Below are 27,459 nucleotides of genomic sequence, written 5' to 3' on the forward strand. Positions count from 1 at the left end.
TTTAATTCCTTAGAGATTCCTCCCTCCCCAAGAAATCGATTTGGAAATTTGTTCAGTCGTGTCCGGCTCTCCATGGAGAGTTTTTGAGTTTTTCTTCGCAAAGACACTGGAGTGGTTTGCCATTTCCTTCTCCAGCTCATTTTATAGATGAGGAAACCGAGGCAGAGAGGATTAAGTGACTTGGCCCAGGGTCACAAAGGTAGTAAGTGTTGGAAGCTGGATTTGAACTCATGAGGATGAATCTACCTGACTCCAGGCCTGGAACTTGATCCACTTCCACACCTAGCTGCCTCAGCTTGAAACTGGTCTCTGTCTTTCCAGTTCATTTAATTCTACCACAGCCCCATCCAGATTAGGGTTCAAATGTGTTTGTTTCTGTGTTGTTGTTTTTTTTTTTACAGCATCTAGTTGGGCACGTCTCTCAGCAGAAAGATTAGCTTAGATGAAATTTAACAAAAATAGCTATGTCTATCAGCAATGCATTTAAAATTGTATTTGTTTGTTACCTTTTGTTTTTCATCACGATCATTTCCAGATACACCCTCCCCCATCCACACCTAAGCAAAACCAACCATTACAGAAACCATCTCTGACAGCATATGCAACATTATACCCATAGTCCCCCAGCTCTTTGAGGAAAGGACCAAAATTCTGTACTGCTTTACGTGAAAACAAGCAAACCCTGCATTATAGTAATAGTAAAATGTTTCACCAAATTTTACCCACCTCAAGATAACATCATTCTTTTTTTATTTAACAGAGGGGGAAATTTAGGCAAAAAGACATAGGATTTTAGAAAGTCTCTTAAAGGTAGGTCATTTTGTCCAGACTCTTCCCAAAGTCCCTCCTATAATATCATCAAAAAGTTGTCATTCAGATTTTCCTGATGCTGCTTCTCTATTTGTGGAGAAGTCACTATTCCCCAAGGCAACCCATTTCTTTTTTTGAAAACTCTAATTAATGTGAAATGTTTCAGTCCCAAACTGCCTCTTTACAACAATCTCACATTGCTCTTATAGTCTACCCACAGGATCCAAAAAAAAAAAAAAAAGGTCTAGTGTTTCTTCCATTTGTCAACCCTTTATATACTTGAAAACATTTCTCAGAGTCTTTTCTTCTCTACCCTAAAAATACCCCCAGTTTCTTCAACTATTCCTCAGATGTTGTGGTTTTGAGTCACTTCACCATTCAGTCTGCTATCCGCTGGAAACTTTCCAACTTGTCAGTACCCTTCCAAAATATGGTACCCAGAACTGGACCCAATATTCTTTATGTGTCTGATGGGGACAGAGTGTGACCTGTCTGCTATGGGCACTTCATCAACACTAATGCAGTCTAAGGCTGTCAGAGATCTTTTGGCAGCCACATCACACTGCTTGTTCTTAATGAGATTGAAATCTATTAGAGAGCTTGCAGATATTTTTCCAAAGCTAAACATATTGAACCTGTGTTGCAAATAAATAAATTAATTAATTAATACATTTATCTCTAATTTAAAAAATTATTAGCTTCAGCCAATTTTCAGCAGTTTTTTAAAAAGATTTTTTGAGTACTGATTCTGACAGCTACTGTATGGGCCATCCCTCTCAGCTTGTACCATTTATCAGTCACTAGCAAAAAAATGTTGACCAGAACAAAGCTAAGAATTCAACTAGTGACCTTCATCACTTCAGTTCTCTTCGGATTTCTCAGAATTCAAAAGCCACCTAATTATGTTATCATCAACTTCACATCTCTGAATCTGGTCCCAAAAGATACAATGAAAAATTTTGTCAAATATCTCACTGAAATACTTAGTCATGAGATTCCCTGAATCTACTTGTCTTTTAACCTTATCTAAAAAAGAAAATCAGGTTAATCAGGTGTATCTTACTCTTAATGAATGAATCCTGACTCTTAGCTCTGACTTAATGTTCTTTATAAGTGCTCACAGCTGTTTAATAGAAGGGAATTGATGTCCAAGTCAACAGTTTAGAGTCTGAAATACTTTTCTTCTTACACTTTTAGAAAAAATAAGACAATTGCCTTTTCCAATCATTTTTTTCAAAGATTACTCAAATATTTTAGCAATATTATTTTAAGAACAACTTTAAGCAAATAAGTCATTCTGACTACTATAAATACCCAAATTAACTAGAAAGGACATAGTATGGGAGAAGCTATCTGCATCCAAAGAAGGAAGTGGTGAGCAGAAGTATGTATAGAATGATTTCACACACATGCACGCACATGCACACACATGCATGCACACACACATGCGCACACACATATTTTCTAATGGCTGCCATCTCTAGGGTGGGGTAGGGAGAAGAGAAGAGGAAAGAAAAAAAGGGGAAAAAAAGAAAAAATATACATGTTAACTTGAAAAGGAATAGCAAATTGTACATAATAGATTTGCAGTTTCACATGCAATAATTTTTTATTATACTGCTATAGAAATGCTTGCTTTGTCCCATAAATTAAAAATTAAATAATTTTTAAAAACCATTATTAAATGGCATTCAGCAATTACATCCACAAGGTGAATCCTGTGTATTAAATGCTTGCTGACTGATTGGTAGACTAGCTCAAGCAGTCAAGGTAGCTTGAACTCACTGAGGGCAGCAAGGGGCTCTCTTACTGTATCCTTACTTATCTTAGACTTCAATTCCCCGCCAACCGCTATTTTCCTATATACCCCAAGCTGAAGACCATTTTCCTTGGTAGGAAAAATGGAGCAAAGCAGATATTTTTCAGTTTCTTCTCATCTTCATCTGTTATTTTCTAATCCCTCCTATCCTTTCTTTGGAATTCTTGTCCCCAGCATAGTTTATTCATTCATTTGTTGATTGATTTGTTTGTTTGCTTGTTTTTATCTCTTGTAGGCCTGGATTTCCAAAACTAGCTCAATCTCAATGCAACCACCACAGCAGCTTTAACCTGTTCTGATTTTTCCAACCTGGGACAGTTTGCCCCTCCTTAGGAAGCCTGGAGGCCCTCCAGTGGGGTGGAGAGGAGGGAAATCACCAGATTGGTGCCGGACAGTGCAGACCCTTGACCAGTTTAAGCCATACTGCAGTTCAGAATTCTCAAACTCAAATGCTCTGCCAGCCTCAGCCTCCCCAGCAGCAGACACTACATACAGGTGTGTGTCACCACACCTGGCCACTCTTTTAAAACTTAAAAAAAGAAAACCTTCTGTAGCATTTATCACAAATCTCTGCTTCTTCTGGACTGCAGCATTCTCGACACAAGTCTTACAGTACTTTACTATTTTTCTTCTCTTGTTGATGGTACTTTTATATTAGCTCACACATGAGGTCCCTGTGCAGTCACATCACATCAATCTCTTGAGACGCTTCATTCTTTTATCATCAGAATCAATTTTTTTAATTTCTTTTTTGTTATGAACTTGACAGTCATGAACATTTCAATATAAAGGGTGTCCTTAGGGCTCTGGGGACACCCGATGCAAAGAAAAATAGAAAAAGAGGAAGGTATATGAAAGTCTCTACTATTTACAGCTTTTAAAAGTAAGTGTTAATCGTACATAGTAACAACAATATTGTGCGGTGCTCAACTATGAAAGACGCAGCTCTTCTCAGTAATACAATGATCCAAGACAATTGCAAAAGACTTAGGATGGAAAATGCTATCCACATCCAGAGAAAAAATTGATGGAGTCAGAATGCAGATCGAAGTATACTATTTTTACTTTCTTTATCTTCTTTGTAGTTTTCCCCCTTTTTGTTCTGTTTCTTCTTTTACTATATGACTATTGCAGAAATATATTCTACATGGGTGCACATGTATAACCTGTATAAAACTGATTACTCTCTTAGAGAGGAGGGATGGGAAGGAGAATATCTGGAACCGAAAACTTGATTTTAAAAAATGAATGTTAAAAGTATGTGTTAACTATGAACACAATAGTGTTGCCGGGACTCTGCTCATCTATCTTTTCCCGTCTCATCTTCTGTGTATACTTTTCCTTTCATGCGATTTTTACGGATAACATCCATTTTTAAATCATTTACATTTCCTCCTCCATCCTTTTTTCTATCCCATCCTTATAACAATGACAAAAAAGGAGGAGGGGAGGAAAAAGTGGAATAAATGATCAGCAAAACCAAAGAACAGAACAAAAAAGTCTGACATTATTTGCGATGTTTCAGACCAATGAATCTGCCCATGCAAAGGAACAGAGGACGGTGTCTTTTCATGTTCCTTCTTCAGGGCCAAACTTGATCACAAGAATTTTCTTCTAGAGAACCCTCTAACCTTCTTGAGCGAACTTGCTTTTTAGGATCCTCTCTAACCTATCTTGGAGTGCTTCAAAATGTGCTTTAAAGTATAAATCTTCTAGTATATGGGTCAGAAAATTCCTGCTGTTTTTCCTTTATCTATCACATACCATGACCCTGGCCTCCTTGACTTCCTTCATTTTCCCTTCACCCATCAATCCCTCCCTGTTGGTCCAAATCAGGACCAGAATAGTAGTTCTCTTGTGAAGGACGAGCTTATCATCGAAGCAAGGAAAGAATCATATCAGCTGTTCCACTTGAAGCGGACACCTTCAGCAGGTACCCTGACAGTTCAAGTCCCCCGTTATTACGTGTTGCCTGCATGCTTCCTGTGTGCCATACCTCATAAACACATAATTTAATTCTGCTACTACCTGGTGACTTGCATTATATTCCCTCTAGCTTGCTACCTCTGTTTCTCTCTCATTTTCCCCTTTTCCAAAGGCCTTCCACCATGCCTCCTCCCTCATTTGAGTGGATTTCCATACACGTGAATTTCTTCTTAGCATATGTTGTCACCACATCCCCTTACACCCTGTTCCTCTCAAGTAAGTATAAGTTACTTATAGTCATAAAGTCATGGGATTATAGGATCACAGATTTAGAAGTGGAAGAGAATTCCAAGGCTACCTAATCCACTTCCTTCATTTTAAAGGTAAAGGAGTCAAGGCCCAAAGAGGTTATATCCACAAATTATTGAACAGCAATTGACTTTTTATTGAATGAAGCATCTAGGTCACATGGTGGATAGAGTGCCTATTCTGGAGTCAGGAAGACTCATCTTCCTGAAGTCAAATCCGGCTTCAGACACTCACTAGCTGTGTGACCAGGGGCAAGTCATTTAACCCTTTTTGCCTCTGTTTCTCATCTGTAATATAAGCAAAGGGAATAGCAAACCACTCCAGTATCTTTGCTAAGAAAATCCCAAATGAGGTCACAAAGGGTCATGCCTCACTGAACAACACTACCCTCTGTTCACTCAGACACAACTGAGCGCCACAACAACACTCGCTTCTGCTCTGATTTAGTAGCAGCGTCAGAGAATTTTCTTGTTTTCTGCTTTTTTTAAGCTTAAAATTCTCCTAATCCTCTCAGCTGTTCTGCAGATAAATGTTTCTTCATTGGATATACTTGAACCTGGTCAAAAGCCTTCCATTCCCGATTCGGAGATCGTCAACCAAAAAGTCAAAGATTCTTTTCTGATGCCATCTTCTTAGCTAGCGGACGACTTTCCATAACCTACTTTGTTTTTATCTAAAATTCCATTGGCTGCACCATTTGCCTCTAAAACCCAAGCTTCTATGCTGTTGCTACACAGAGATTCTCTTTGAAAGTCTTTCTTTCTTCTTGTATTATCAGGAGTGGGAAGTAGTGGCCAGGTTTGCCAAGCCTCACAGAGCTCTGGGGCACATCCTGAATGCATGCCCCAGGGAGGGAGCACACATCCCACTCATAGATGTCTGGTTAGCCGTTGGTGACTTCTGTACCTCTCACCAGGGAGCCCCGTCTTTTCTTCCTGCGGTCAGTCTCAGATTCCTTTGCTCTTTATGACTTCCACAGAGCATGAGAACCGCCACCTCCCTCCTCAGAAGGTGCAGTCTGTTATTCATTTGTTGTTTTAGTCCTGTCTGATTCTTTATGATCCCATTTGGGGTTTTCTTGGCAAACATAGTAGAGCGGTTTGCTCTTTCCTTCTCCAGTTCATTTTACAGATGAGGAAACTGAGGCAAACAGGGTTAAGTGACTTGCCCAGGGTCACACAGCTAGTGAGTGTCTGTGGCCAGATTTGAACTCAGGAAGATGAGTCTTCCTGACTCCAGGCCTGGCCTTCTATTCATTGCTATCTGCTGGTTGTCCCCAAGGGCCCATCCTTCACAGGCAGAATCACACTCCTTTTATGTTTCTCCCAAACATTCAAAAGACCTTCCCTCTCTCCTTTGTGACACATTCTTCACCCTTCAAGGTCTGCCAAACCCTACTCAAGGCAGTTCTGGCATTAGCCAGTGCAAGCTGGGCTTTCAGACAAGCCTGGATCATTTTTCAGGCTACTGACACAACTCCTAACTGGTGGAGAGAATGACTTTGGAAGAAGCAGATACGTAGGGGCAGTTGGCTTAACAGATGCCTGAGTTCTAAACTCTTTTTCTCTTCCCTGGAATCTGTCTCAAACCAAGAAGCTTCATCTTTAATCCCATCTTTAGGCAGCCACTGCATCTTACCATCATTCTCTCCACCAATCAGCACAATTGGTCGCATTAGCAACTTGCAAAATATCCTAGGATTGGCTGAGATTCTCAGTTAAACCAGTCATTAGACAAACCTGGGGAAAAGGAAGTATAATTCTTACTTGGGGCAGGGTAGGCAAGGCTGAAAGTCAGGGGAGATAAGTTACAGTCTAACTGGAGTGATGGAAGGCTGCCCTAGTGGCAGAACTAGACAAGTGAATCTATTACCAGAAAGTTCAAAGCCTAGAAAAGTCTGGAAGATTGGGAATCCAAAAAATTCAGGAAATTAAGGGAATTAGCATTTTGCCCCAACTCCCTCTGCTTCTTGAAAGTTGAGAGGCTGAATAATCATGTAGTTTCAAGTAAAATGGATTTGAAAATAGAAGACCTGGGTTAGAATCTGCTACATACTACTCAAGTGAGCTCAGGCAATCCAATCCAACAAAGCTCATGTTCTATTGGAAGGCCAAAACATATGTATACATACATATACACATATATTTATATATACATACATATAATTTGATAAAGAAGATAGCCCAAACAACTAGGGAGAAATCAGGCAAGGTTTCCTGGAGGAGGAATGAGCTGATCCTTGAAAGAAACTGACAGACGGAGGAAAAGAAGGAATTCATTCCAGGAGTGGGGACAGCCTGTGCAAAGACATTGTCCGGAACAGGACATGGGGGGAATGAATAAGGTATTTATTAAGCATTTACTATGTGCAAAGGGACAGCTAGGTGGCACAATGGATGGAGTGCCAGGCCTGAAGTCAGGAAGACTCATCTTCCCAAGTTCAAATCCAGCCTCAGACACTAGCTATGTGACCCTGGACAAGTCCCTTAACCTTGTTTGCCTCAGTTTCCTCACTTGTAAAAAATGAGCTGGAGAAGGAAATGGCAAACCACTCCAGTATCTTTGACAAATGGGGTCATGAAGATATGGACATGCCTGAAATGACTGAACAACAACAAATGTGCAAAGCACTGAGGATAAAAAATATATATGTGAAGGAAGGCAATTCTTGCTCTCAAGGAGCTTACATTCTAATGGGAGAGACAACACCTATGTAAGATTTCAAACCTCTGGGGTAGTTAGGTGGGGCAGCGAATAGAGCACTGGCCCTGGAGTCAGGAGGACCTGAGTTCAAATCCAGCCTCAGACACTTGACACACTTACTAGCCATGTGACTTTGAGCAAGTCACAACCCCAATTGCCCTCCAAAAAGCAATATATATATTTCAAACCTCAAGTCAAATGGAAAAGCTTCACGGTCCTTAGGTTGCTGATGCAAAGCAGATGTTAACGCCTCTTCCTAATGTTATTTCCACTGATAAAATTACATCACTTTATGATGCTGAAGTGAATAGTGGAGAATAATGGGAAATAAGCCTGCAACTGTAGACTGGCCCCATTCTATGGGCTTTAAATATCAAGTTGAGGAGGTAGCATTTTGTCCTAGGGGCAACAAAGAGCCATGGTCTTGAGGAGGAGGGAGTGGCAAGATTTTTGGCAACTGAGTGATAATTTTATCCTGAATTCAATATGACTGAGAAAAGAAAAAGACCTGGGGTCTGGTCAGTAAGACCGACTTGGGAAGGAGTCAGAGAAGGGGTATAGAGCATCATAGTAGAGATTCAGAACTGGAATGGACCGCTAAGACGTCAGCCAGTTTACCCCATTCATTTTGTATGTCAGGAAACTGAACCACAGAAAAGTGAAAAGACTTACCTAAAGTCATATGTAGCTCAGAAGCATTTGGGTTAGGATTGGAATTTAGATCTTCCTGATCCGAAGTCCGGGCTACCTCAATTATTATAGGACCTAGCTCTTCAATCACTCGGCTCACAAGAAAGTTACTCTATAAATCTAACGAAGGTGTTGAATCAGCAAATGTTCCCGAGTGTCTAGACAATTATAACTATTAAACTGGGATCTTTCTGAAGGCAAGGAATCTCTATCCTCAGAGCTTAGCACAAATGCCTGTCACATGGCAGGCCTTCTAAATGCTTAATAACATTGACTGAAAGCACTGGTTATGTACGTGATCCACTATCAACCTTCTGTTGGAAGAAACATCTTAGAGAAGAACCTTTTAAACACTGGGGGGTTAAATGGCAAAGGTGGGTGAATGATCCATTTTTCACTGGGCCTACCTTAGACAAAATCAATTAAGTGATCTCTCCTCCCTCCCCTAAACCCCATCTGCTGGGGAAGGCTATGTCATTATGCCCTGGTGTGAATTTAGGTCATTCTATTAGGAGTATTTGCATTTCAAACCCTATCTCTAATTGTGCAATGAGAAGCTTTGTGCCCAGTTTTCAAGAAATTTCAAGCAACTTGGAACTGAAGGCACATTTGGGGGGACAGGGACTTCTTTGAAATCATGTAAGAGAAATCCAACTCTCTAATACAGCCAGCTCAAGTCCTTAGGGGTGACATAACAAATCTCTAATTGCACATACCTGCTACCTGTAATCCTAGAAAATACTAAAGGCAGAAAGGAAAAAAAAAGCTCATTAATAAACTTCTTTGCCATTAGCAGAGAGAAAAATGCTCTGTTTTCTTTTTTTAATATTTTATTTTTCCCAGTTATGTGTAAAAACAATTTTTAATATTCTTTTTTAAAAATTTGAGTTCCAAATTCTCTCCCTCCCTCCCTGAGACTGTAAGCAATTTGATACAGGTTATACATGTAACTGCTCTATTTTCATTAGATTTTTTTAAAAGAAAACATTTTTAGCATATTTTGTTTCTATTGCTAGATCCCACTTCTTTTTCTGGACATATCTATCTACCTGACCCCAAATCCACAATTTGTCATGTGCCTTCAGGTGCCTCTAGGGTAGAAAGGAGACCAACATATGATTGGGCTTAAAGGTTCCATTCTCAAGGTTGGGGGAAGTGTCCATAGCCAGGGGAAAAGATCCTATATGTGGAACTTGAAGTTCAATTCAGTAGTTAGAACTACTTAGAATGAGGCTAAGTAAAACCTTATTAGCATTTTTTTAAAAGATGACAGGATTGATACAGGCCCACAGAGGCATTTTTAAAATCGCAAATTATCACAAAAACTCTCAACTTGGGGGAAAAAATGTCACAGCATTACAGTCTCAAATTAAATATGCAAGAAAAATTCAAAATAGAATCAGGGGGCTGAAAGGAACCTAATAAGAAAGAAACTGAAGTTTAAATTCTTGGCCCCCTAAATACCCCTAGAAACACTTCACCCTGCACCCTGCCAGCCACCGTCCTTCTTATTCCCTCAGACACTACAGGGGCTTCTTTAAGTCTGTCCACTCAATGGGCATTTTTCAAGGGTCAGCTGTGTGGCAGGCACTGTGCTGGCTGTTAGGGATAAAAGAACAAACCCAAAAAGATTTCCTTCCCTCAAAGAGTTTACATTCTATTGTGAAGAAACGGATACACAGACAGGTCCCTCCACACAATGCCAGGGTTTGAAGACTTCGAGAGAAAGTCTTCAAAAGCCATCACAAGGTCCAAGTCCTCACTGAATAATCGTTCTTGAACTGCGCACGGGACGAATATGGATGATTTTCGATCTCCCCCGAGACTAGACAGGTGCCCCATTGGATTGTGAACTCCTTAAGGCCATTGCCTTTCTTTGTAGCCCCAGCACTTAGCACAGTACCCGGTATACAGCAGGCACTTAATAAAGGTCTGACTGACTGAGAGGGCTCCTCCCACTGACAATACTTCCTGGTGTATCTGTACCTCACACCTTCTGTACCTGCAGAAGTTAAAATTCGAAGTCTCCAAGAAAAATGTGCAAATTTCCTCATATGGCATCCCAACTCACTGCTTCCAGAAAGGCCATAACTATTTAATTATATTTTCTTTTGTGGGAAATAAAAATAACAATATAAGAGAACTGGTATAGATATAGGTTGAGCTTTAGTAATGGCCTTTAAAAGTGGCTTTCTGGCTCACTGGACAGTAACCAATGAATAGAACTAATGCTTTACTCACCCATACAGTCAGTCCCTGCATTGTGTGATGGTCCATGAAAAAGGGAGAATCACAGTGCCATTCTCCTTTCCTTCCCCTATCCCCAGGTACATGGTGAATATATTTCCAAAGTTTAGGTGAAAGGCCAGAAGAGACCCTTTAGCTTAATTTTACTGGTTGTTCTATAATTAAAAATTGGGGTGGGAAAGCTGGAGCTATGATTTAATCATCGTGGTGAACATTAGGTATGGAAATTTCTTCCACCAATGATACAATGTGAAGAAAGCTGGATTTCAAGTCAAAGGGTTCAAACCACAGCACCACCGCTTATTTCTTGGGTGACTTTGGGAAAATCTCCTAACTGCTCTGGGTTTTCTTTTTTTCAACTGTGAAGAGTTGAAGTAGATAATCATTACAATCTCTTCCAGCCCTAAATCTAGGAGAATGATCATGACATTCATAACTCATCTATAACTTATAGTTTTAGAATTTTCTGGGGTCCTTGAGATGATCAATAGATTTTACCCATTGTCACATAGCTAATATGAAACATCTTGAACCTCGATCCCTTGACTCCTATTCCCTAACTGCAGCACTACTTGGAAAAAAAGACTTCGTAGTAAGTCCATCTACCCATGGTGTGAAGAAATGTGCCATATACCATCTAGCTTGTATTCTCTCTGGTTCCTAACACAACACTGGTTCACTATACATGCAAGTGCTTGCTCAATTCATCTGAATCATGGAGTCAGTAGAATTGTCTTTGTAGACAAAATGATAGCACCTTTCTTGTAAGCAATAATTATTATTGGCAGGGGCCAAATGCAAGAGAGGAATAGAAAAGAAACCAATACCTTTCATTGTGCTGGTTATCAACCTAAGAACACAGCCAGCTGTAGAATCATAGATGAAACAGGGAAGGAACCAAGAAAGCTTTATGGAAGAACTAAGTGAAATTGGTTGGTGAAACTGAGGTAACGTAGGTTAAGTGACTCATGCAGGGTCACATAGTAAGTGTCTGAGGCCACATTTGAACTCATGAAAATGATTCTTAGTGACACTAAGAATCTGTCCACCGTGCTCTCTAGCTGCCCAAAATTGCTTTGCATTGTACTTTTAGCACTGTTGGAAGGCAGCGATCTTTATTAAACTATTTAATGTCATAGAAGAGTTATTTTTTTTCTTAAATACACTTTTAATGGAGTTTGGAATCAATAGAAAAAAGTGTTCATAAAGAAGACAAATTCTTAAGTTGAGAAGAAAACTCATGAACAGTCTTCAAATCAGATGGCCAGGCTCCATCAGCCTCATTCCAAAGCCCAGCACAGACGTATCCTACATTCTTAGGATTTCTCTCCAATTTACCCTAGTGCTCATGACTTTTCTCTTCCTTTTACATACCCTCAAACAGGTTTCTGTGAATCAGGCAAAACGTGTGACCCACAGTTGTTTGTGCCTTCCCGTCTGATGACATCTGGATCCCAAGAAGGATGTGTCTAGACTTTTCAAATGTTTTTTAAAAAAAAGCAGGCAGCAATGTGCGATATTTACATAAAGTTTGTAAAGCATTTTGCACACTCTAGGTGGTACAGTGGATAGAATGCCAGGCCTGGAGTCAGGAAGACTCATCTTCCTGAGTTCAAATTTGGCTTCAGATATTTACTAGCTGTGTGACCCTGGGCAAGTCACTTAACCCTGTTTGCCTCAGTTTTCTCTTCTATAAAATAAGCTGGAGAAGGAAATGGCAAAACAGTCCAGTATCTTTGACAAGAAAACCCCAAATAGGGTCACAAAGAATCAGGCCTAAAAACAAACTGACTTGAACTTACATACTAAATTTTCTTATTTGATCCTCATAACAATCTCGTTAGGTAGATTTAGGAGATTTTATTTTTCCCATGTTCCTTACTAGGAAAATGAGGTTGAAAGAGGTGAGGCATGTAGGAGGCATGGTAGATAGAGTGCTAGCCTTGGAATCTGGAAGTTCAAATCCTTCCTTAGACAATTAATAGGTATAATTTTTTTACCTTATGGGATTATTGAGGGGATTATATAAGATTATACGGATTCAGTGTTTTGCAAACCCTAAAATGCTATATAAATGCTAGCTATATCTATTAAGTGACTGTCACATGACTAGATGGAGGGTAGGATCCAAACACAGATCTCTCTTGCATCCAAATCTGGAAGGAGGAAATTTTTAATTCAGAATATTAAGACAACATACTCTATAGCCTAGAATCTTCACTGCCTAAAATAGGTGCTCTTGGTATACAGATAATTACTTCTAGATGACTGATGTTCCTTATACCATGTCACTCCTTTGCTGAGAATTCTTCCGTGGCTCTCTACTGGCTGTCTCATGAAGTCCAGACTTCCTTGCCTTTCTTTCTAGTGCTCCACAATCTGACGCTAGCCTCCCTTCCCAGCCTTTTCTCATATTTCTCCTCCTCCTTTGATGAGAACTCTATGTTCCAGTAAAACGCAACTATTTACTCTTCCACTGAAAAATCCTCTTCCCTTTCCCCACCTTCCTTCCTTGCTTTACTCACAGTATTCCCTATGCAATATTCTTCCTCCATTTCCCTATCTTTTAAATTCTAATTCAAATGCCTTGAAGCTAAATAATCACCGAACTGTCGCTGATACCTTCCTTCTTGGAGCTCACATAACGTTTTATTCCTCACTTCTCTAATATGCTTTACATGGATTATTATGTATGTGTCATATTCCCTATTAGACTATAGGCTCCTTCAGAGAATAAATTACGTCTATCAAAACTTTTTTATTTTCCTTAGTGCCTAGCATGGTATTCTGCACACAGTTGGAACCCAGTAAATGCTGGATTTTTTTTAGCTTAAGTTTGAATTTGTCTTTTAAATGTTCCATTGTTGTAAAATCAGGTTGGCAGGTCATATGACTATATTACAAAGGCCTCACTATAGGGGCCAATCAAGTAACTGCCCTCATAGAGTCTGCTTTATCTCTTCCTCTGAATGGGATCTCACTGAAGCTTCCATGCGTCTTGGGTCCTTTACCTCCTGTCAAGTCATTTGGCCTCCCCTAGTCCTCTTCAGTTTGAACTTAGCCACCAGCCAAAGTCCCTTTTCTCCAAGTCCCACACCACCAAACTCATACAGCCAAGTCATTTATCAAATCTTTTTTTTCTTGTCATAGGAAAGGAGAGTTGGCCTTCTTATGCCTTCCCCCATATAAATTCTTCCCTTTGTAACAATTCTTATCGGTGGACGCCATCACCACAGGACCTTCACCATTTACACCAGAGGGCGCATATTTAGAAATACATAAATGGGCTGCATGAGAACTGAAAAACACTGAAGGACATTATACTCACCAATACCTTATTGTTAGAACTCTGATGCTAACTTTGCTTATGTGGTTGTCGGCAGCAGCAGCAACGGCATTTGGGGAATTCTAGGGACAAGGCTACACATGACCCAGGTAAAAATACTACCCCTTAAGTATTTGTTCAAGGTACAATTCAACATAAACCTTGCCAGGCTGAGTCCATCAGTATAAGACTTTCTCAGCAAATATCTCTCTTCTGGTTCTCAATCCAGCTGTGAAAATGTGCCTGGAGAGCTGTCGAAAAAGCAGGTAGCTGACCCCCTCCAGCTCACCTGCTGATTAGGTATTACTCTTTCTAGTTCTACCTCATGCTAAGATGGAATCAACGATCAGATGAGACGATGGGCCAGCAAGCTTTGACAGCTCTCGCAGGGTCCCGTGGGGAAAGTGGCAGTTATTTTAGTGATATCTCTGCTGGAAATCAGCTTACAGGTGAGGCTGATATCTCCCTACTGCCTTTTCTCCCTATGTGTGTTGCTTGAAAAAGTGAAAGATTTATAGCATTGACTTAGAAAGGTCTAGGAAAGCACCATGATCTAGTGATAAAAAGCATTGGGTTAGCAGAAGTCAGGAGACCTCCGCTCTGAATCTGAAAGAGAGCTTCCCACAGAAGTCCTAAGACCAGAGAATTTTACTCTAGAACAGTTCTTTAGAGGTTTATTTCAAACCCCTCTTTTTATGGGGGAGGAAACTGAGGCCCAGAGAGCTGACTGGTTCATATAGATAATAATTAGCAGAGCTGGGATTCACACCCAGATCTTTTGACCCTAAAGCCTAGCTTGTCCAGTTGTAGCTCTGGTAGTGACTGGTCGAGTCACTCAGCCTCTCTACGTTTTCTCATCAATTAAAATGAATGAATGGAAGTAGTCCATCTTCAGGGTCCCTCCAAGCCAGACACTCTAGGATTCCATGGCAACAAGTTGTAACCTGTGGGATAGCTCATCAGGCTCTTTTCCAGGGTCACCAGATAGGGAATCTTGTTAGGGCAATACACCTTGAACTTTTAAATCCATAGAATTAAAAGTGAAAGCATTCGCTTTTCTTTGTTCCATACTTTGACTATAAATTGAACAAATTAGTCGTTCGGTGCTGCTGGCTTGGCACAAGGTAAGAGAAAACTTTCTTTGAAATTGGTATTCAAAAATATAATGGATTTTCTCAGGGAATAATGAGCATTCATAGTAATAATGGACCATCAAATTGGTCTTTAAATAGAGACTTGTTGGAAATATAGAGTTCAGCAGATGGAATGCTAGACTTGGAATCAAAAATACCAGAGTTCAAATTCTGCCTCAGACACTTACTAGCTGTATAACCTCGGGCAAGACAGTCTGCTTCAGTTTCCTGATCTGTAAAATAAGGATAATAATAATAAATAAATAAATAGTAGCACCTATATCACAAATGTTTTGTGAAGATTCAATTTGGTTATATACATATAAAGCGCTTTGCAAACATTAGAGCACTATATAAGTCATTTCAACTACTATAAATACTCAAACTAACTACAAAGGTCCTGTGAAAGGAGACATTATCTGATCCAGAGAAAGAATTGATAAATAGAAGCATATCTAGAATGATTTTACTTACACGTGTATATACGCATACACACATACATATATGTATATACAGACACACATATACACACATATTTGTGTCTAATGGTAGCCATCTAGGGTGGCAGGGGCAGGGAGAAGGAATGAAAACAGGAGAGGTGCAACATAGCTTTATGAGATATTTAAAGAAATAGCCAGTGACATCTGCGATTTCACGTGTAACCACCTTTATTTTTTGTTCTACTATGTTATGGAAGCAACTAGGCGTTGTTTCATAAATAAAAAGCGTTGAGATTCCAAAAGTGCCGATCATTATCATCAGCAGCATTATCACTGCCACCATTTTCAAGAGTGGCTGAAATGGCAGGTAATGGCAGGTGGTGCAATGGACAGAGTGTCAGCCCTGGAGTCAGGAAGACTCATTTTACTACAGGAAGTGTAACTTTCCCAATGTGCAAAATAGAGATAATGATACTTTACCTACTTCACAGAGTGATTGTGAAGAAAAATGAGGCGGCCGGAGAACACTCTGCCCCGCCCCCAAGGCCGGATCGACTGCATTTTACCTTTCCCCCAGGATTCTCTGGTATCCTTAAGTGGGTTTGGGAGGTGTCAAATTTCTTTGCCACTGGCTCAAGTCCCAATTTGGGGGGTCCCTTGCACCCCATATCCATTTATCCACTTAACAGCTAGACGAGAGTTAGAAGAACATTTACTTCAGAGATCTAGTAAAACAAACATATACACATTCCCTCCAAAGGGGAAGGGGGGTGGGGTGTCATAATCCTCTCTTATACTACCTTGTTCTCTAGGGTAGAGTAGGGAGGGAAGAAGGATTGTTTTCACAGTTTAACTCAATTCCTATATAGGGCAGTCCCAGCAACTTCCAGGTCCAAAGTCCCCTTGGCTGAAGGTTTCCTTCTGTTCTAGGAATAACGTCTGGTCTGGAACCCTACCTCCTAGATCTACGACCTGCTCCTAAAAGAAAAAAGGACAAATGAAACAGACCAAATCCCTGAACTTCTTTCTCTAGGCCTCAAAGTGTTTAATGATTAGTTCAGGATACCCATGTTTCGATGAGCAGGACCTTCAGCCCACCCCTCGTCCGCCTGCTAGAGGCTGTTGCAAAGAACAAGTGAGACTATGTCATATCTGATGGCTTTAAATACAAATCAGTTCCAGCTATGCAGCCAATGCAAACTCGAGGCAGCTGCTACCTCTCCCCAGAGTAGATCCGGCCTATCTCCCACATGGGTGCCTCCAGCTTAGTGGGCACGCACACAAAGCCTCTGACAGTAGTTTGTTTTTGTTTTTTAAGTAGACTAAAAATTTAAGCATCTATGATGTGCAGAGCAATGAGCTACACAGCAGTCCATGATCAGAAATAGGAGTGAAGCAGAGAAAGCTGGGGCTTATCATAGAGATAAACCTAATTTAGCACGGGGTTAGCAAGAAGAGCTGCAGGGCCTTCATTTATTATACAAAAGGCTGTTTGACATTCAGAGCCTATGCCCTTCCTGCCTTTCCAGTCTCTGCCATGTACTTTGGGATCCAGCACCACTGGCCTCCTGGCTGCTCCACAAACAAGGCTCCATCTCTCAGCTCTGGCTGCTCCCCAGGCTTGGAATGCCTTCCCTCCTCCACTCAGACTGCTGACCTCTCTGCTTCCTCTAAGTCCCAACTAAATCCTGCCTTCTACAGGGAGCCTCCCCAATCCCTCTTCATCCTCACCTTCCCTCCCTATGTCATTTCCTGCTTTTCCCCCTGTAAAGCCTGCTTTGTGGATATTTGTCTGTGTATTGTCTCTCCTGTTCGATTACAAACTCCTCGAGGGCAGAGACTGTCTTCTGCCTTTTTTTGTTATTCCAACCCTTAGCACAGTGCTTGGCACAAGGTAGGCACTGTTTAGTGATTGATTGTTTGAATAGACACTGTTCATGTCTGTTCTGGGACAGATTAGATGAAGACAGCTAGGTGGTACAGCAGTGGAGAGAGAACCAGGCCTGCAGTCAGGAAGAATCATCTTCGTGAGCTCAAATCTGGCCTCAGCCACTCACTAGCTGTGTGACCCTGGGCGAATCACTTTACCCTGTTTGCCTCAGTTTCCTCATCTGTAAAATGAGCTAGAGAAGGAAATGGCAATGCGTTCCAGTATCTTTGCCAAGAAAACCCCAAATGGGGTCACCAAGAATCAGACGCAACTGGACAACAAGATGAAGATTCCAGAATAGATCTGACAACATGGGCTTTCCTTTATCTTACTCTGAAGTGTCTCCATTATGAAATTGGTGACAGCTATTCACTGAATCAGGGAGCCAGCCAGGAGAAAACAGCTGGTAGCCACCACTCAAAGAGGCATTTCCTAATATCTTCTCTGATTAGCCCCTGTTATGGTAATGTAAATGGGAAGATCTTTCCTGTCCATTAATAGGCTCATGTAACCTGCTTGAGTCACATGAGTCTGTGATGGGAGAAGCAGGAAGGGTAGATCAGAGCCCAGAGGAAGTTAGTGAGAGTAGTTAGAGCTAAGGGAGAGAGAGGAAGTAGGCAGTGAGCTATGAGTGTTCATTTGTGGGAAGGCCTAGCAGGGGGAAGGCTTGGGGATGGCGGTACCCCCTGCATTGTTATTGTATATAGATTTCTTTGTTGCTATGATGGATTCAGCTTTCTGGCATTTGAATAAATGTTTTGGTTCTGTCTTCCATGTGGAGAGTCTGTTATATTTTGCAATTGAGCATTATGCCAGCATATTCACAGCCACCATAGGTGCTATGAATATTGTGTTGGTACTACAACCCCAAAGCAAATAAAAATTATTCTTTTGGTCACCCATCCCTCTGCATTTAGGTATTTAGTAATAATAATAGTTAAAACATTTATACAGTGCTTACTGTGTGCCAGGCACTATGCTAATTTTACACACTTTACAATCTCATTTGATTCTCACAGAAACCCTGGGAGGTAGGAGCTATCATTGTACCCATTTTATAGATGAGGAAACTGAGGCAGAGGTTAAATGACTTGCCCAGAGTCACACAGCTAGTAAATGTCTAAGGCCAGACTTGAATGAATTCAGGTCATTCTGATTGCAGACCCTGCACTTTCTCTACTGCCACTGATCCCTTTCTTTCCTTTGTTCCTTTGTTCAGTTCTCTCCCGCCTCACCCCCCCAAAAAAGAAAGACTTTTCCCCCACACACACATAGCAATTCACACTTTGATAGAGGATTAAGATTCACCAGCAGAATGCTGGAAGTATTATTGTCCCCATTTTACAGAGGTGGAAACTGATAATGAAATGCTTGTCCATTCCTCCTCTATAAAATGGGAAATAGTATCCTTCAGCCTCACAGGCTTGTTCGGTCAGGTCATCTACATAAGGTTGGTGGGTTTTGAAAGGAGCTGCACAAATGTCAATTGTTCCTACTGAATAGCATTGCTGATTAACTTGTCCTGACAGACCAAAATAAATGATGTTGTTAAGGAAAAGTGGTCCTGGATGTGAGATCCATTCATTCCACTTGAATTAATGTTCCAGTCTTAGAGTCAGCTTCAATGGGGTTGTAAAGCAAAGAAAATCGCAGCTGTTTTAATGCTCTGGTCCTTATGCCTTTTTTTTTTTTTTTTTAGCCTTTTAGATTGGCTCATGGTTAGGGAGGGAGCTCAATACCTTTCTTTTTTTAATTAACTGGCTGCTTGCTTGAGAAGTGTCAAAATGAAACTTGGCCAGTTCTGTCCTCCACATGTTCCTGAAATGAACTGACTTTCACAGATTTGTAATTATTTCCCTCCTCTGCAGGGCCTCATTTCTGCAGCCATCCAGGTCACAGGCAGGAAGGAAAGTGTGAATTCTGTAGGCTGTGGGCTGGCCTGAGGCTATCCCATGATTGCCTGAGCCTCTGACACATGATGGGGAGGGGACAGCCAAATTGTCAGATGCAGTTAGGGATTCACAAAGAGTCACAGTGGAGCTGTTCTGGAATCCTCTGTTCGGCCAAAGGAAAACCCCTGAGTCTTAAAATAGCCTGCATCTTTGAAAGCCTACTCAGGGACCTGCTAGCTCTGTGTAATTAAGAAGACCCACAGAGAGGGAAATGGTTTTGTTGTTAGCACTGCTATCTGTGGCCAAAAAGGAAAAAATAAGCACTTGGAGTGGGAGAAGTTACACTTAATTTGGCAGTTAGCGTATGCTGCCTTGGCTGGTTACTTCTCTTTCCACGTCTGTTTACCTCATCTTTCCATCTAGATCATAAGCTCTTTGAGGGCAGGGGCAGGGTCTTACATTTGCATCTATAGAGTGTGTGTACATATAAACACACATATATTTGTATCCTGTACAATAAGAAACAGAGTCATGGTGAATAAAGGGCAGGCCTTGGTGTCTGGACCATGTGGATTCAAGGTCTGTCTCTGACACACACAGATTATATGATTCTGGCCAAGTCACTTAACCTTTTAAGGCCCAAAAGGAACTCTAAAACCTTACACTGCCGAGCAGGTGCTATTGGGTAGAGTTTCCTCACTGAGAGGTTCCCCTGCTGAAGAAATGCCTTGAAAAATTAAGGTTGAGATTAGAGAGAAAGAAGGAGGAAGGGAGGGACAGGGAGGAAGGGAGGGACAGGGGGAGAGAGGGGGGGGAAGGGAGGGAGGGAGAGAGAGAGATCTCCTTAGCACCTGAAATAGGGACTCTGTATGTAGTAGGCTTTCTTTTTTTTTTTTTTTTTTTAGCAATTGGAGTTAAGTAACTTGCTCAAGGTTACACGGCCAGGTGTTTCTGGGTGGGTGCTGAGTGTCTGAGCCCGGACTTGATCCCAGGTCTCCCGACTCTGGGGCTGGTGCTCTTCCTCGCTGAGCCACCTGGCCGCCCCTTGTAGCAGGCTTTCACTGAAGAGTCCTTGATGGTTTCATTAATTATGATTTCCTCACCTCTAATGGCTCAGTGTAGCAGAAGTCTCCCAAAGATCTGTATTCTGTGGCTATAGAGGAGACGGAGCCCCAGTTGAAGAGTAAACAAGATCACAGTTGGGTGAAAGATTTAAGGGTGTGTATGTATCTACACTTTAAGTCTTGCTTCCTTCCACCCCCTCCCTGTCCTGCAAGCTGTTTCCTTTCCTCTTGCCCTCCAGGTTCTTCTAGGAACACATATTCTTTATGTTTTGCATAGTTTGAGGACAGAGATGGCTGGAGAAAGCATTACACTTGGAACAAGAAGACTTCCATTCCATTCGGGAATTTGCTAATGTCTTAGCTGTTGAGACTCTCAAAAAAATCAGTCACTTCTCTGGGTCTCAGTTTCCTCATCTGCAAAGTTAATTTCAAATAAAAAAAAAATTAAGAAGCTACTCTGTGCAAGACACTGTGCTAGGCACTGAGGCCTTACAAAGACCAAAAAACCCCACTTCCCACCTTCGAGAAGCTTACATGCCACTGGGGAAATGCAACATGTTCATACATAAGACAAAGTAGGAAATACACACACACACACACATATCCACATACCATTTTTGTTACTCTTTTGGTGCTTTCAGTCATGTCTGATTCTTTGTGACCCCCCTGATGTCATTGGTCCTCAATACTGGTCCAGATGTTCCACAACTGTCCCCCGCCTATCCAATAACATGAATCAGCAACAATTCATTAACCTTGAGGCCTCAATTTGGGAGGTAACTCTTTGTGCCTCAGTTTCCTCATCTGTAAAATGAGAGAATTAGCCTGGATGGATTCTAATCCCTTCCAGATTTAAATATAGAGTGAAATGAAGCTCACCTTCAATAATGGTCACTTTAGGAAGAAATATTTACATCACTCTAGAATTCTGGAGGGGGAAAGCCCTGATTATCTCAGCCTCCAAGTGTCGAAAAATCCCCTGGTATCATGGAAAGAGCACATGGCTAAATTCACTCTAGTCATTCAAAGGATTACACCCACTGATCTTCAAATGTGTTGCTGGCATGAGTCAAACCTCAGGATAACACCCGAGTGATAAATTTCATTTTATCTGCTTTGCAGTACTGTTTAAACTGGGTGTTGACATTTTTTTGGTGTTGATTTTTAGAGAGAAGAAGAAGCATAAACAGCCTGAACCAGCAGAAAAAGAAAACAAACCCACATCTAAGCAGAGAGTAACTTTGGAATGGTCTGGACCGATTCAGGGGAAATTTATTTTTTAAAAGAAAAGTCCACAGATCCATGAAATCCCCACTCCTGGGTAAAGTCATCTCTAGCTCCCATTACACAGTCCCGATTGCAAATTGGGTGTGGGTGGAGGGAGAAGATCAGCAGCAAGGTGAAAGCAGGATAAAATACCATGGAAAGAGATGGCAGAGCTGGGCTTCCCACACAGGACTGGCTCCAGCCTGTCCTGTTCCTTTCTGCAGGATGTTAAGCAATAAAGGTTTCATGAATCCCCAGAAATGATCTGAAGGATTGAGAGGAGTAGCTGCTGCTGCTGCTGCTATCAGATGTGCTGGGAGCTCCAGGCTGGCTGGCAGGCTCTCCTTCCTTCCCTAAGGCAATGCAAACTTACCCTGGGGCTCTCAGCCTTGGGGATTTCAAAGCCCAGGGTTCCATTCTTGGCACCCATCAGAAAACAGAAGGTGTTGAGTGGGGGAGAGGGAGAAGGGAGGATTTCTTAACACTGATCATCTGTGCTTGGCCTAGAGATGGTTGATTCTGATGTCAGAGCAGGCACCTTCACAAGTGCTGCTATTTAGACTTTTAAGAGGCTAGCAGCCTGTTCTCCACGTCCAGATGCAAGGACTATCAACTAACTGAGCTGAGAATTATTCTGACATTTATAAAAAGACTTGTTGCTTTGGGGAGGCAGAACTCTACATCCTGATGTCTGAAATTATCTTCAAGAAAAACAAATAAAAATAACCATCAAAAAGATAGACAAGGTCATGAGGAGACATGCTTTAGGGAAGGTGGTGAGTGGGAGGCTTTCTAAAAATAAATTCATTAGTCTCTCTGGAATGCCAATCTGGAGCCTTTGCAGAAGAGATGTCCAGTGTGGACAAGCCAGGTTGGTCGTACGAGAAGCCTAAGCACTGTTACTGGCATGGGATTGGGGACATGGAGGGAAGAATAGAGGAAAGACTAAGAATCATCAATCCTGCCACAAAGTCAAGAATTCTAATCTTAATAGGTCTGTAGTAACCTGCTATGTGTCCATTACAGGCAATACAAAAGAAGCCTGTGAGTGAGGGGCAAAATGGAATATGGCGGAACACCATTAGGAGTAGCCAGGGGCAGCTAGGTGGTGCAGTGAATGGAGCATCAGCTCTGGAGTCAGGAGGACCTGAGTTCAAATCCAGCCTCAGACACTTAATACTTACTAGCCATGTGACCTTGGGTAAGTCATTTAACCCCAATTGCCCTGCCCTTCCCCTCTCCAAAAAAGAGTAGCCAACAGAAGAGGTGGATAGACCTGCTTTCTCTCTGGCTCCAGGCTACCCAAAACCTATCCAGGCACCTAGGAAAGAGCAAAGGCCATACGGTCCCCCTTTTCCCCAATCATTCCGCCAAGATCCCTTTCCCAAACAATGACTCTACACCAGGCCCCATTCCTGCAGGAGGAAGTGCAGAAGCTCCATTCTATTTGTATCATCAGACCCACTTCTTCCTTCCCAATGGCGGTAGGCTGGACTTGTTCACATCATCTGCCCCTCCAATTTGTACTCATGCCTCTGGCATGGGCAGGGAGTTACCAACTACAATCCTTCTGGTAATATGGAAGGCCAGCAAGACTACCCATTTTCTTTGCCACTGCATCATAAGGTCTTCTGGATATTACCCTCTGTCCTTCTTTGCCTTCCAGGCCACTGGGCACAGACGTCTTTCTTAGGCATAACTGGATTGGCCATCCATCCTGCTACTGTACCTTCTACATGCTGTATCTCCCCTAATTATAATGTGAGCTCTTTGAAAGCAGGGACTGTCTCATTTTTTACTTGTATTCCTAGAGCCTCAGCACAGTACCTAATACATAGTAATTGCCATATATACATACATATATATGTGTGTGTGTGTGTGTGTGTGTTTTGTTCATTCATTCATGAATTCATGAAGCTCAGAGGTAAGTAATGCTTTCTTGACAATAAGAGCTATTAGTTCCTGGAATTTAGTATAGACAGAGATTCTGTAAATTTCTCATCCTAAATTCTAATTTTAGACAATATACTAGTAGTCAGGTGAGGGTTGGAGCCACAATATTCAAAGGAATCTACATATGGATTGTCCAGGCAGCTCTCTCCTAGGACCACTGATCATTGCCATCTGATTCTTAGTGAACATTAGCACTGAATTACGGTTTACAATGTACAACAAAGTACAGGCTCTGCTCCCAATGAATATATAATCTAATCCAAAGATAAAACCAGCTTTAGCCCTAGTTGGCTGAGCTAAAAGCACTCTAATTATAGGAATGCAGGGTCTCTCCACCTCCTCCCACCCTACACCATCACCCATAGCCAAGTATGAATGTGACAAGGCAGTTCAGCCTTTTAATGACACCTTGCTTATGAGCTTCCTTTAGGGAGAAGAATGACCATGTTTACCTTCACAGAGCTGGGGGGTGGGGAGAGTGCTGAAAAAGGTATGTAAAACTCTAGGGTGAAGGGAGAGAACTGGTAAGGAATTTCAGCCGTGGATAACTAGCTGGATATGGTAAACTGCAAAAGAAAGGGAAAAAAAGGAAGGAATGGAGAGAGAGAGAAAGACAGAGACAGAAAACAGAGAAAGAGAGAGAGACAGAGAGAGAGAGACAGAGAGATGGAGACATGGAGGGAAAGACGGAGAGGGTAGAAAAGAGAGAGAGAGAGAGAGAGAGAGAGAGAGAGAGAGAGAGAGAGAGAGAGAGAGAGAGAGAGAGAAAGGAAAGGAAAGGAAAGGAAGAGAGAAACAGGGGGGAAGGCATGAGAAAAGAGAATTAAAATGGAGAGAAAAAAATAAAAAGTGAATTACATATTGTAAGTCTTATCAGATGGTGGGCAGACACTCAAGCAGGAACTATTTGACTCCCTCCCCAACTCTCTCCTCAAAAGGAACATTGTGTGCTCAGCAAGAACCTAAAAACAAAATATCTGTCAGATTTCTGTTTTGGAAGAAAAAACCAGCAACAACCTTATTTTCTTCCTTGTCAAACCTCCTGGAATATGCACATGTGGTCAGCTGCAGTGTGACTCTGGCTGCAGTATTAAGGGAAGTAAAGGGCTGATAAGAATTTTGACTCATCAGTTCCCTCCCCGTTTCAGCAGATATGATGACGCTCCTTAAAATCTCACAGTCAGGAAAGGGCGAGCAGGTGCTCTCCTGTCTCCTCTGCACTCTGCTTGGGGATCAAGTAAAACCCCAGTGTAAAATTCTGTTGCTTCAGATTTGTCCTACCTGGGGGAGGTAAGCACTTATTGTTTGACTCTCTGTCACACCAACTATAAGCACGACTTAGTTTTCAGGTACATATTACACCTCCACGGGACTAGAAGCTCTTTGAGGACAGAGGCTGGGTCTTTTTATTTTTCATTTCCCACTCTGCTGCCCTTCTTTGGACTTCTCACTCCATTATGCCATGTACCTTGCCGTCCTCCCTCCCCTTTTCAGCTTCTTTTTGTGTGTTCTCCCTTCCCTCTCCCCCCTCCCTCCATTGTAAGCTCTATGAGGGCAGGGACTGTCTTTCTTTTCTATATTTGTATCCCCACGTTTAACACAGTGCCTGGCACAAAGGAGGCCTTTAATAAATGTTTGTTGACTGACTTTCTGTCCTCTACCTGGTCTAGCACAATGTTTAGCATATGTGTGGTCAAAAATGTTTGTTGACAAAGGTGATTAGAAGAAAAAACAATTCTTGATTTTCACACTCTCATGTCTTACAATAAAGGATGAAATGAGAGGAACTACTACTGGGGGAAACGGAAATAATGGGAATCTTGGGAGAAAGTTACCATTTCATACCAGAGTTTATGATGGTCAAGGAAAGGAAGCAATCCTGAGCCTAGACTGGAGTGTCTATTTGGCTTTAAAAGAACAGATGACAGGAAGTTCATAGGAGAAATAGGCGTAATTCATTTGACCTGCAGCTCTTAAAGAGAACACAGATCAATATGGTTGGGAATCTCAGAAATAAAAATTGCAATGACATAATGAATGGTAAATGATTCTTATGGGAAAGAAAATGGGGAAGCATCTAAATGAAGGACAAATGTGGCCGCACAAGGTGCTCTCTGATATAATAGCCAACAGTTTGCACAGAGTTTTGATTTTACAAAGAATAGGACTCAGAAAGTAACATAATACAATAGAGCACCGCATTGTAGAGTCCAGAGACCTGGATTTAAGCCCCGCCTTTGCTGTTCATTATCTGTGCGACTGTAGGCAAGTTACTTAGCCTCTTAGTCTTCTCATCTGTAGCAGAAGTATGATAATTGTATAGTACATACCTCATACATTTGCTAGGAGGCTTAAATGATTTAATGTATACAAAGCACTGTGGCATCTGGAGTCCGGAAGATTAGTCTTCTGGAGTTCAAGTCTGACTTCAGACACTCATGAGCTGGGTGACCCGGGCTAAGTCACTTAATCCTATTTGCCTCAGTTTCCCCATCTGTAAAATAGAGATAAGAATATTGCCTGCCTTCAGGGCTGTAGTGAGAATCAAATGAGATAATGATCGCCAAGTTCGAGGCAATAGTAAGCACTAGATGAATGTCATTTATCATCATCATTATTTTGAGTGAATAAGATCATCCTAACAGAGGACAGAGAAAAAGCAGAATTTCTCATCCATTGATTTGCTCCTGCCTTCTCTATCAAGGAAAATGATCTTCAGGCTGAAAATAATAGAAGAGGAAAGGATTAAGAAGGAATTGAATTGAATTGAAACCCTAAATAAATGAGGAAATAATAAGAAAGTAAACGGGAGTTGCTTTCAATGACAGCAATTTACCAGGCCCAGACAGATTAATGATGATGAGGATGATAATGACAGCTAGTATTTCTTTAACGCTTTAAATCTGCAAAGGATTTAACTTATTTGATCCAAATTTATATATCGGTCCTAATACGAGCCATACTTCTGACATGAAATCCCTTCAAGTATGTGTGTGGGGCGTGTGTGTGTGTGGGGGGTGTGGGGGGGTGTGTGTGGGGTGTGTGTAGAGATGGAGAGAGAGAGATGGAGAGAGAGAGGGAGAGAAAGACAGCATCAGATTAGAGGGTAGGTGATGAAACAGATAAAGAAGGGGGCCTGGAAGACCTGAGTTCAAATCCAGTCTCAGATATTTACTAGCTGTAAGACTTTAGGCAAATCACTTAACGATTGCCAGCCGCAGTTTCCTCACCTGTACAATGGGAATAATAATAATAGCGCCTACCTCCCAGGTTATTGTGAGGAACAAATGAGATAGTATTGGTAAAGCCCTTAGTACGATGTCTGGCACATAGTGGACACTACAAAAATATTAACTATTATTAGTAGAGGCAGTATGGTGTAGTGAATAGAGAACTGGCCTTGGATGCAGAAAAACTTGTGTCTAGGTTCTTCTTCTGATAAATACGGGCTGTATCATCCTGGGCAAGTCATTTAACTTGTCTAAGACAAGAGAAGGACTGGACCTACAATGGTATAGTTTACTCATTCTAGGTTTCCTTCATCAAGAAATCCTAGGCCCAGGCCCTGTCACTACATAACAGCAGGACATCCGGGCTCCGGAGCTACTCTCCAGTCCTGCACGCCCACCGGCTGCTATTGCAGCTTCCCTCAGGGCCACAAGAAGCATATCTGAAGGGGTTTCATGAGGTTTCTTCCAGCATGTTCTCCCTAATGTCAATTGCAAGCAACTATCTCTGCAGTTAAATTATTGACAGAGAGAAATATTGTGAGGAAGGAAGGAAGGAAGGAAGGAAGGAAGGAAGGAAGGAAGGAAGGAAGGAAGGAAGGAAGGAAGGAAGGAAGGAAGGAAGGAAGGAAGAAGGAAGGAAGGAAAGAAGAAGGAAGGGAGGAAGGGAGGGAGGGATGAGAGAAGGAGGAAGGGAGGGAAGGAGGAAGGAAGGAAGGAAGGAA

This window comes from Petaurus breviceps, unplaced genomic scaffold (assembly GCF_028583685.1).
Source record: "Petaurus breviceps papuanus isolate PSGF00001 unplaced genomic scaffold, PetGlider_PUasm1.0 90849, whole genome shotgun sequence".
NCBI lineage: Eukaryota > Metazoa > Chordata > Mammalia > Diprotodontia > Petauridae > Petaurus > Petaurus breviceps.